Raw genomic sequence first — 12,829 nt, forward strand, 5'->3', positions numbered from 1 at the left:
TATGCAGACAAAAGGCAATTTATAGTGCTTCACAAAGGCATAGAAATAAATTAAAATGAGACATTAAAAATTAAATTTAAAAGACAATCAAAACAAGAAACAACAAATAAACAATAAGAGGCATTAAAATTGCATTACAAAGACAACTAAGAGAAAGCTCTTTGAAGAGAGTGCAAACTTCTGAAAACGTTGTTCAGGGCTGTTAGAGGTGTTTGAATTGAGGAAAGAGAATCAGCTTGTCCAATTCTTTCCAATGTCAGTGTTATATCATACAACTTTTTAAAAAAAAAATCACTACACAAATGGCCTTTTTTAAGTGACAATGATAACAATTCTCATGGCCTACCAACAATGATTCCCATAATACTTCCCATAGAATATACTGAATAACCACCAGCGGGTGAGTGCTAATTACAAAAATAAGTCATTTTGAATAGAAGTCTATGTGAAAATGACCTGCTTCTCACTTGTTTTATAATGTGCATTATTAGTTAGTTCCAGCTCTTTACATCAGTTGTGTAATTTATGTTCTCATCAAAAAGAAAGTAAATGACAAAACATAACAAATAGTAGACCCTAGTGCGATTGACAGCTGGTGTCATCCAATAGTCATCCATCACTACACATTTGGAACGGAGAACAACAGAACATGGAGCTATCACCTAAATGTGCAACGTTTAACTACTTCCTTCCATTCATTTCATGAGAATAACTACAAAAACGTAATATAAAGTTATTTTATTTAAAATCCCTGAAACTGCAATGCTGCTCTTGATTCAGTCTCCCTGTCCAAAAACATGTAAAGGTTAATTGTTGACCCTAACTTTACCATAGGTGTGAGTGTTGTTTGTCCCTGTGATGGACTGTGTGTGACCAGCCTTTGGTTCTGTCAGCTGTGATTGGCTCCACCCCCTGTGGTCCTCATGTGAAGCAATAAACAATAAACAAGTGAGTGAGGGAATTTCTGACATGCAGGTAAAAGACAGCCTGCGGACTGGTTTAAGGGGTGTGGCTCATATGCATGACCTGTAAAACATGAACATAAATCTTCCCCATTGCTGACATGAATTTTCAAGTATGTTTAGAAGCTCAAATAAACAATTCATTTTCCTGAAGACTCAACAATGCAGTTACATGGTGTAGTTTAGTGAAGGCTGTTACATTGGTGTAGTTTAGGGAAGGCTGTTACACAGTGTAGTTTAGTGAAGGCTGTTACATTGGTGTAGTTTAGTGAAGACCGTTACACGGTGTAATTTAGTGAAGGCTGTTACATTGGTGTAGTTTAGGGAAGGCTGTTACACAGTGTAGTTTAGTGAAGGCTGTTACACAGTGTAGTTTGGTGAAGGCTGTTACATGGTGTAGTTTAGTGAAGGCTGTTACATGGTATAGATTAGTGAAGGCCGTTACGCAGTGTAGATTAGTGAAGGCCGTTACACGGTGTAGATTAGTGAAGGCCGTTACACGGTGTAGTTTAGTGAAGGCTGTTACATGGTATAGATTAGTGAAGGCCGTTACACGGTGTAGTTTAGTGAAGGCTGTTACACAGTGTAGTGAAGGCTGTTACACAGTGTAGTTTAGTGAAGGCTGTTACACAGTGTAGTTTAGTGAAGGCTGTTACATGGTGTAGTTTAGTGAAGGCTGTTACATGGTATAGATTAGTGAAGGCCGTTACACAGTGTAGATTAGTGAAGGCCGTTACACGGTGTAGATTAGTGAAGGCAATTACACGGTGTAGTTTAGTGAAGGCTGTTACAGGGTGTAATTTAGTGAAGGCTGTTACATTGGTGTAGTTTAGGGAAGGCTGTTACACAGTGTAGTTTAGTGAAAGCTGTTACACAGTGTAGTTTAGTGAAGGCTGTTACACAGTGTAGTTTAGTGAAGGCTGTTACATTGGTGTAGTTTAGTGAAGACCGTTACACGGTGTAATTTAGTGAAGGCTGTTACATTGGTGTAGTTTAGGGAAGGCTGTTACACAGTGTAGTTTAGTGAAGGCTGTTACACAGTGTAGTTTAGTGAAGGCTGTTACAAGGTGTAGTTTAGTGAAGGCTGTTACATGGTATAGATTAGTGAAGGCCGTTACACAGTGTAGATTAGTGAAGGCCGTTACACGGTGTAGATTAGTGAAGGCCGTTACACGGTGTAGTTTAGTGAAGGCTGTTACATGGTATAGATTAGTGAAGGCCGTTACACGGTGTAGTTTAGTGAAGGCTGTTACACAGTGTAGTGAAGGCTGTTACACAGTGTAGTTTAGTGAAGGCTGTTACACAGTGTAGTTTAGTGAAGGCTGTTACATGGTGTAGTTTAGTGAAGGCTGTTACATGGTATAGATTAGTGAAGGCCGTTACACAGTGTAGATTAGTGAAGGCCGTTACACGGTGTAGATTAGTGAAGGCCATTACACAGTGTAGTTTAGTGAAGGCTGTTACAGGGTGTAATTTAGTGAAGGCTGTTACAGGGTGTAATTTAGTGAAGGCTGTTACATTGGTGTAGTTTAGGGAAGGCTGTTACACAGTGTAGTTTAGTGAAGGCTGTTACACAGTGTAGTTTAGTGAAGGCTGTTACACAGTGTAGTTTAGTGAAGGCTGTTACATTGGTGTAGTTTAGTGAAGACCGTTACACGGTGTAATTTAGTGAAGGCTGTTACATTGGTGTAGTTTAGGGAAGGCTGTTACACAGTGTAGTTTAGTGAAGGCTGTTACATGGTGTAGTTCAGTGAAGGCTGTTACATGGTATAGTTTAGTGAAGGCCGTTACACGGTGTAGTTTAGTGAAGGCTGTTACATGGTATAGATTAGCGAAGGCCATTACACGGTGTAGATTAGTGAAGGCCGTTACACGGTGTAGTTAAGTGAAGGCTGTTACATTAGTGTAGTTTAGTGAAGGCCGTTACACGTGTAGTTTAGTGAAGGCTGTTACATTAGTGTAGTTTAGTGAAGGCTGTTACACGGTGTAGTTTAGTGAAGGCTGTTACATTAGTGTAGTTTAGTGAAGGCCGTTACATGGTGTAGTTTAGTGAAGGCTGTTATGCCAGGTTTTGTGTGTGTGTGTATGCATGAACACAGTATGAGTGTATCTCTGTGTTTCAGAAACACACAATCATGCTCCTCCAATGTATATATTTCACATATTCTCCTTTCTAAGCGATTGTAGGATGCTCTTATCTGTAAATGTGTGAGTAGTGCTGGTGTCTACATTCTTGGTCTGAATAGCATGTAAACAGGAGTTTTAATAATTGTTTGTAATAGTTGATGTTTGGTGACACCTCCCGCCCCTTCCTCCTCCTCCTCCTCGTACCCTGGTGCCTGTGCGTTCTGACCTCTGCCACTTCTCGAGCAGCTCTGGAGCGACATGTTGATCAGATCCCCAGTGCGGCGGCCAAACAACTTCACAATGAAAAATGCCTGCACATTTCCTCGGTTTCACAAACACAGCTTAAAACAAAAAGCCCTTATCAGACCTGCGTATTATTCACCGTGTTAATTGGAGGGAAAATAAATGTATTGTGCATCTCGACTCTGCTGTTAAAACAAGATAAGAACCACATGAGCAAGTCTGAGGCAGCAGCTATTCAATGGATTGTTTAATAGAAAAAGTGTGAACGAGTTGGAAACTATTTTTTTCCTTTTTTCTGCGGCACAGAGACCTGGTGTGACTAATGTGGCCGAGCTGGTAATCCCCTCTGAACGTGTCATTTATTGATTGTCACTGATTGTGGCACAATCCATTCAAGCAACACAGGTCAGAGGTCAAACATGTGCAGTCACAACAAAAGCTATATGGAGATACAATCACCACCCAAAACAAAGAGGTGTGATAACTCCTCTGCACATTACAGCAAACTTATTTCACTTATTGTTCCTTGTTCCTTTGATAATAACTCCAAAAATGTTTCTTACCCCAGCTTTAAATGCTATAAATCTCATTCATCCATTGTCTACCGCTTTATCTTCGACATGAGGGGTGCTGGAGCCCATCCCAGCTGACACAAGGCAGGAGGCGGGGTCACACCCTGGACAGGTCACCCGTCCATCACAGGTCAAACACACAGAGACGAACAACCATTCACACTATGGTCACTGTAAAGAGTGTCATGTTTTTGGGCTGTGGAGCGGCCCATGGTCGGTCCGGTTCCCGGGTGAACTGCCGTGTGAAACCTGCTGATTGAAAAAGGAAGTCGAGCACAGAGAGAGAATCATATCATGAGTCACATTAGCCAACTCCATGTTTGGCAAAGTCTGGGCACAGAAGATGAGAACATGAGCACACTTGTTTCTATAATTGCTCCGTGTCCTGCATCACAGGTTAGAGCAGTAAAGGGTCACTCCGCCCTTTAGAGAAGCAAACTGATCGTCCACTGTGAATAAGCGGAGGAATAAACATGTCAGTAATCACAGTGGTCTGATAAAGACCTGCTGTCGCCACGCTGATACACGATACCATCGCGTGGAGACAAACAGCGACCTGTGCGTCACTCTGAGCGTGAATGGGTGCATGATGGGCAGAGGGTTCATCCACAGGTTATAAAAACCTGCCATCACAATACTCACCAAACCACCGGCTCTGAAACAAAGTCACTTTCTCTGAAGACAGGCTCCCGAATCAGCTATAACATCATACCCCCACCTGTCCAGGGTGTGACCCCGCCTATCGCCCTATGTCAGCTGAGATTGGCACAGCACCCCCGCGACCCTCCTGTGGAGGATAAAGCGGTAGATAAAGGATGGATGGACATTTAACAAAGTATCCTGCGCAACATTCATGGAAAATATAAGATAAGATATATTAAAGGGGGAGTGCAGGTCATTAGAGCTACTGCACTGACTGTGGATGGATGCCTACATAAGTCTCCAGTATTTCTGGCAGCATCAGTCGGCCTTCTCTGACCAAAGTAAATCTGGTTTTCGACGACAAATGGAACACAGCGTATGCATTTCACTTTTCACTGTGCTCATGCAACAACCTGTTACACTACATCTGGCATGTGTATATTATTCGGGGTGGAACGGTTCACAAAAGCCACGTTTGGTTCATCTCGCGGTGTATTTTTTTTACACTCATACCATACCATGTATCAGCTCTATAGTCTCATAATTAGATTTCTTTTTTTTTATCAGATATTCTTAAGGACATATCATGTAATCTTACAAAAACTGAAATAATGAGGCAGCTTGATTAGCTTGTGTCAGTGCTTCACGAAGATGCTTTCATAAAGGGGGCGGGTCTGCAAAACGGAGCTTTTCATCGTCTACTCCAAATGAATGTAACGAGCGGTCACAGTTAGAAAACTTTCAGTGACCCTGGAGCTCCATCCATCTGTAGTAAGAGCCACGTAAGCTGTGTCGGACAATTCTTTTTCAATTCTTTGGTCGTGTCTCTTCATAAAGTTCAGGAATCGCTGTGTTGAAGTGACGGCGGGATGGAATATTATACCACGGTTCAAGTGCTTTAATCATGTGATGAAATCCTGCATCTTCTGTTGTGAAGATTTGTCCATCAACCGCTGTCATCATGTTACAGTAAATCTGAAACGCTCCCACAGGAGAACGAAACGATGCTGCCACTCGCGCATCCTCCAACTCTGGGGCTCCTCCTGCGTCTTCTTGTGACATTTTTGCACTTGGCGGGAAAAAAAACTTACGCTACGTTGTGTGTCATAAACCGAACGGTGCACACGCGTCCCGAACCCCCACACAAGCGTACCCAACGGGACGGATTGTTTGAATGAACCGTTCCACCCCAAGTATATACTGCATTATTATTAGCGCTGTCCGTTAAACGCGTTATTAACGGCGTTAACATAAACTGATTTTAACGGCGCCAATTTCTTTAACGATTAACATTCTTTTTGGCCAAGCAAACTTTGTCGTTTTTTTCACATGCTGTTGCAACAACTAGTAACGTTAGGAAAAACTACAACACCACACCGGCTCTAGCTAGACCGGAAACAACACAACAGGCACGCTGCACACACTTGTTTGGGCTAAAGAGTAGTAGGCTAACGTTCCGTTTTGAGTGGATGGCGAGCGCTGTGCGCTTCTCCGTCTCCAAGCGGCCTCTCCGTATCCAACGCAGCCTGGATCATTTCTCCACGCACTCCCCACATCCAAGTCATGATGTACGCAGTGTTACCAACCAAGCTGGCAGACCCCCGAACCGCAGTAAGGAGACCACCGAAGACCGCTAGCTCCTTTAGCTCGAATTAGCTCGTTACGGCAACAACACATTCACCTACGGCACTTTATTCACACACTGCAGACTGATACACAGCCTCTCTTGTTATTGTGCGGCTCTCACAATAAGAGGAATAACTCTAAATATGCAGGGTGACAGAGATATTGTCCACGTGACCACTGATGTCCTAAGCAACACCAGGAAGCGTTTTTTGAGAATGTGTTGCTGTGCAGTGATGCCCACATAAAGAACAGCGGTACATCCTGATGACATGAAGCATGCTGGATGTTGGATTGTGTGTCTGCCGGTGTGCAGGTTTACACAAAAACAAAGCAATCTTCATGATGATTGTTCATGCTTTTCTAACTGAATCATTTGAAACCATACATGTGAGACATGTGAGCATTATATGTATTATATCTATATGGGGACATGAGACAAGACCTGGTCTGATATTTTGGATCTCATCATATCACCATAAAGTATCTGGGATGACTTCTCCTGGTTTTAAAGGCTGTTGCATTGATAATCATCATATTTGCCATGTTGAATAAATGAGTGAAATACAGTACATTACATGTTTTGTGAAATCTTTTCTTCTTTTCTCCTCCATCAATTATAAAAGACGAGAGAAATAAGCTCAGTTGGTTCCTGTGATTACTCTGTGTAATCATGTAATCCCTCTCTCGTATTTTACTTGTGTCTTGTGTGTTTGGTGTAACCGTTCTGTGTTCATGCTGCGTTTTTACCTGGTTAAATAAAGGATGATGAGGTCCACCCGGTTCTGTCTGCAGGAAGTTCCAGGTCTTCCTCCGGTTGAGTCGTCTCTCGTCTGTAACCTCTGTTGCATCTCGTCGTTCTTTTCTCCGTGTAGTCTGGACACTTATAATGAATAATGAAATATTCTACACAGAACAAAATTATATCACAAAATGATATTTGAAAACCTCACTTAATAACCTAGTTATTTGTGTTGTAGCAGAATTTGACCATATTTATAGTAAATTTCATTAACCCTCCAACAACACGTTTGCACAAGCACACGTCACAGCCAACATGTGGTTATTACGGTCATTTCACAAAAACTCAAATGTTATTTTAAATATGTTTTATACTATTTAACTATTTTACTTTACTATTTACTATGCTATTCAAATTTCAAATTTAACACACAAAATCTGTGTTCATGTACAACTACAATGTTTTTTTTCTGAATTAAACGTTTTGTTTTTCTTCATTTTAAAGTGTTAATACACTATTTTAACATGCAGTTTATTGTAAATAACTGCCAAAAGGTGAACGTTATTCTGGGAAAAAGGGCAAAAGCACTTACAGGGCATTTTCTGGCCCTTTTACAGTTCGAATAAGCACACAAAACAGGTCCAGACAGGCATTTTGAGGCTTAGGTGTTAAAGGGTTATATATCCCAAAGAAATAAAGCAGGTATTATCTGAAATGACCCTCATGTGCAGGACAAAGCAGAAGAAGATGGATGGTAATAACAAGTGTATTTTGAGATCATGTAATCCAGATTATATTTTATTTTAGAGTGTATTTACAGTGTGTTGTCACTCATAAACATGTTATGTGTGCAGCTTTATATCCACATATCAGGATATAGAGACTAAAATCCAGATGTTTTTTTTATCAGCCATCTCACCCAGCCTTACAAAAAATGTATTTGATTTATATTATAACGTCCCCGTGCCCCTCATGAAGAGGATACAGTGGTAGATGAGTGAGTGTACATCGATACTGAATGATGTAAAAGAGTATATTGTGATAAGATATATCAGACATAATATGATTGTGGCAGTGGCATAAGAGGAACTGTATTCATGTTTGTGAAGATGAGTGACATCACAACAGTGGAAATGTCCTTGTTAAAGCCAGTGCACTGTATTGGCTGCTGGGACGAGCAGTCTAACTCTAACTGCACGCTATGAATATCCTGTCAGTCAGCCAGGCAGGAAACAGGCACCAGCAGGGTGTCTGACTGGCTCTGCCAGACCCACAGGGGTCACAACTGTAAGGTGGGGGTCAGCCAGGTGAGCTAGACACGGGAACAAAGGACCACTAACAACCTCCCCCCAACCTCCTCTCTCCCCATCCCGTCTGCCTTCCCTTCCCTCAGAACAATTGCCACCGGCGGGAACAGGAAGTGATGTAGAGGGGAGGTTACTAAGCAGGGCAGTTCCTCTGGTCGAGGGTCAGACAAGGAAAGAGAAGTTAAAGGAAAGAGGAGAAATCATAAAGAACACACATGATGGCAGAGTATCCTGTTTGTGTTTGTATGTGTGTGTACTCAAACAATGTTTTACTTTTTAAATATATTTACAATATCCATTTTTTTGTCATTTTTTCATCCTTTAAATAAACATATATACAGTATATACACATATATACACACATATGTGTGTATATATGTATGTATGTGTGTATATATGTACATATATAAGCACATATATGTGTAGATATATATACATATATACATATATATATACATATATACACACATATGTGTGTATATATGTATATATAAGCACATATGTGTAGATATATATATATATATATCTCAATATGGCATATTATATAAAATATAAAAGTATATGGTGATAAGATATTTGACCATATTATGACCCAGTCCTGTTATAAAAGAACAGTTCAGGTTCCACTCAGAAAAGAGTGTCTGATGATGAAATAAAACTAAAAACATTCACATATTCAGATATTGTAGATTTAAGTAGGTGTAGATTTTATGAAGTGGCTAAAATGACTTTTCTCTGTTAACACTGGCCTCCCTCGTTGTTATCGTGACTCCAGGGCCTGGACAGTGTGGTGTGGAGTTGGACAGCCAGTGTCTCTTCATGTCTCTGTCTTCCTTGAGAATGTAAGCAGACGCGTGGCATTGAGAAGCAGCAGTCCATTCCCGCTCCGTAACACAAAGACAAGCATGTGGCGCTTGACAGCGATGCCCGCTGAACGACGCATGCTGTCACGAGCTGCAGGGGCACTGCCTTTTAAGATGCGGCTGAGGGGCCTGTGCCCTGAAAGGTGACACCTCAGCCTGCACCACTGAGGATCCTTGCGTCTTCTCTTTCGCCCCCACCCACGGGATCTTGTCTGTCCACGGCTGCTAATTTACATCACATTTTCTCCGCTGAGCCTGTGTTGTATGTTATTAATACCATTGTTAACTGCACACTCAAGGCTGCACCACCCCCCACCCCACCAGACTGAGCTCATCGTGTTACAGGTATATTGTGCACATCAGGGAAATTGCCAATCCTGCTGTATATAATACCATCTATAAATATCAAAGGGAAAACCTTGGCCAGTTATGGTCAGATGCATCCGGCAACACACTCCAAGGTTCCCTTCTCAGCTTATAGAGGCAGACAAGAGACCAAGAAACTATTGAAGATAACAAGTGTTTCACCTGTTGTTTTCATAAATGTGCACCAGCAGCATTTGGTGGGGAACAGCACACTCTGGAGGTTAATCAGGGCATGGGATTCATTTATGGAGCCAGTTTTATATAAAGACATAAAGACACATTGTCTTTATAACCATTTGTCAAATTCAAATAAAATGTATAGTAAAGAAGTACATTACAGTCATTTCTACATTCTTACTGGTGAGAATTAAGGACACATGATAATGTTTTTTTGGAAACAAAATAAAAAAAGGCCAGAATTCTGACTTTAATCTTGGAATTATCATGGGGGGGAAAAGGCACAATCCTTACTTTAATACAGTACTTCTCAAATAGTTCTTCTGAAGAACTATTCTCAAGTTCTCAAGTTCTTCTCAAAAATGACATGTAAAAATAGTGGGGCAGGCCCCCACTATTTGAAATTGAAGTGGGCGGGGCTTGCGAAAATGAAAATCAGCTTTCTTTAGGTGACTTTTTGTCGTGTTTCATGTACATGAACGAAAGTTGGTATAAGTGTTAATCATGTATCATAATATGAACTTTGTCCCTATTTAGTGGGGAAATAATTGTTGTGGTAAAAAATAAAAATAGTAAAAAGAGGTCCTTTATGCAACATTCTGCCTTTAAAAGGCATAGGGGAACAAATATTAATGATGGAAGAGCACACTGAGAGTGACGTCACACCATTTCTCTGTGTTTTTAAAATGAAGCCTCTGCTTTTGCCATATTTCTTAGAGAGGGACCAAATGCAGGATGTTTTTTCTTAAAATAAAAGACAACAAAAAATAAAATCCCAGAATACAAGGAGCCCACAATCACACAACAAACCCAAACAGAACCCAGTTCTTACCACAATATACCAAAACTGAACAGATAACCCCAGAGAACCGAGGTAAACTGAGCTGCACGGAGATTATATAGACTCAGGAGGCTGGATTAAGCGCTCACGGCGCAGGTGAAACTCATCAGACACAGGTGGAAAACATTAGGGCGGGACAGACAATCACAGAGGAGGGAGAGGGAAGACACAAGCCAGAAAATAAAAATAAAAACGCCCTTGATGTGACTTACAACATAGACCTACCTTACATGAAAACCAAATCTATTCGTCGGTCTTTCCTTGTGAAGTGGGCGATAGCAGCATCGTAAAGTTTGTCCTTTGACTTGACTGTCAGTTCAATCTTGAGCCTGCTGAAGTCAAAGTGCAGCCCGTAGTTTTCACTGTGCAGCTTCGTACGCTGTGCGCACGTCTCCAACTAATAAGAATTTTGGGTCTTGAAATGTCTTTCCACTTTCATAACCTTTTCTTTAAATTCCAGTTCTGGAGTTGGACTTGCATTTTTTATTATTGACAAAGGTGATGCTATCAAGCTAGCCACAACATCGCTCTCATCTCCCGCCACCATTTTACTGTCTCTCAACCTCCCTCACCACTCTGGGGGCGTGTTGTGTAGCATGTCTGTGGCATAGATGTATTATAAGAACTGAATAGAGCACCGCCCCCCTCTGCCTTGAAGACAATTTTGTCCTGGTGGCCACTTCCGTGTACTGCAACAAAAAATACTCCCGGGCCCAAAAAGCAATTTTCCCATTGACCACAATCGTAAAAGAGACGCCTCTAAAACTGTTCACAGGACACCTCCAGACATGGACATAGGCATGTATAGATATTTATATTCTATATTTTTAATTCATGGAGTTTCATATTTGATAAAACCTTCCTAAAGGCCATAAAAAGCCCAGAAAGATCTTATTTCTCAGAGTGACGAGCACAGCAAAGCGCGGTCATAGCGTCTCGGGAGCGGCGCTACTGTCGGGCAACGTACGATGTGAAAACTTTACGAGAAATGTGAATAAATGAAGGCAATTAGGAGTTTCCTTTTACATTTTTTAACGCGCCGAGCAAGTCGAGCACACGGACGGCACGTTCACATAGCCGAAAGGCATCATGGGGGGTAACACTACTGCGCATGCTCATGCGCTACACAACCTGGAAATAAATGCGGAAGTCAAAAACTTTTTTGGCATATGCACTGGGTCAGCAACTCCATAGGAATGAACGGAACCAGGGGGGTGGTGCTCTATCCAGTTCTTATAATACATCCATGGTCTGTGGTCTGCAGTTAGAAATGCGCTGTTAGATGTTTTGTTTTTGGCCCGCCCACTTAAAATCAAACCCTGATTGGTCAATTTGCCCATCACTCTCCAAACCAAAACACATAGCTAGGACTTCTCTGGGATTCGCGAAGTCCTAACCAATGAATGAGCCAGCTAACCGGGCCTAATAGAGACGGACGATTCTGATTGGATAACAGTTTCAGGACAGTAACCCTTTCATTGCTGATGGGAACTTGACAGTAAACTTAACTGTAGAACATAGATGAGAAAAAAATTATTAAATGTATTGTATTAAATTAAATAATATAGATTTTCAAAAAAAACATATATATGTATATATATGCATATGTATATATATATGTGTGTGTATATGTATATATGTATATATGTATGTATGTATGTGTGTATATATATATATATGTGTGTGTATATATATATATATATATATATATATATATGACTTACAGCATAAATATGTTGCTGTCGCTTAAAGCACTTAAAAAAACGACTGTACCGGAGCCATCGGGTCATTGGTAAGGTTGTGGTATCGGTATGGGACACACACACACTAAAGAAGTGGAATGGAGCCATCACCGCCATTGATCTTCCTCACTTTCTGTCCTCATTTACATGAAGTGACTGGAGCCGCCATTAATGTGATCAGTGACATCTGTGCTCCTCTCCTGCTGAAGCACATGTCAAAATGGCCACCGTGGAAAAGGGCAACATGTAACGTCGCTAATTATTTAAGGGTGCGACGAAATGAGGCCGTCGAAAAAAGACGTCAGAGTGGTAACATTCCAGAGGCGGTAAATGGTCCTCGTCTGTTAGTTTGTGAAAGTGTGCTGAAACTACTCAAGCGGTGACGCACGTGGACGGACCACACTCCACACACACACACACACACACACACACACACATACACACACACAGGAGAATGTTCCTGTCTTTGTAAACTCTTACCTTTGATGGACGACCCTCTCACCTCACCTCTTCGAGCAGGCCTCGCTCGCCACCGACACAGCAGGACTTGGACAGACGTGGATTTGAAGGCACCACGGAGGTTAACGAGAACAGACGTCTTGGTTCCCCATTTCCTGCGTGG

Source organism: Solea solea, chromosome 6 (assembly GCF_958295425.1).
Source record: "Solea solea chromosome 6, fSolSol10.1, whole genome shotgun sequence".
In the NCBI taxonomy this organism is placed as follows: Eukaryota; Metazoa; Chordata; class Actinopteri; order Pleuronectiformes; family Soleidae; genus Solea; species Solea solea.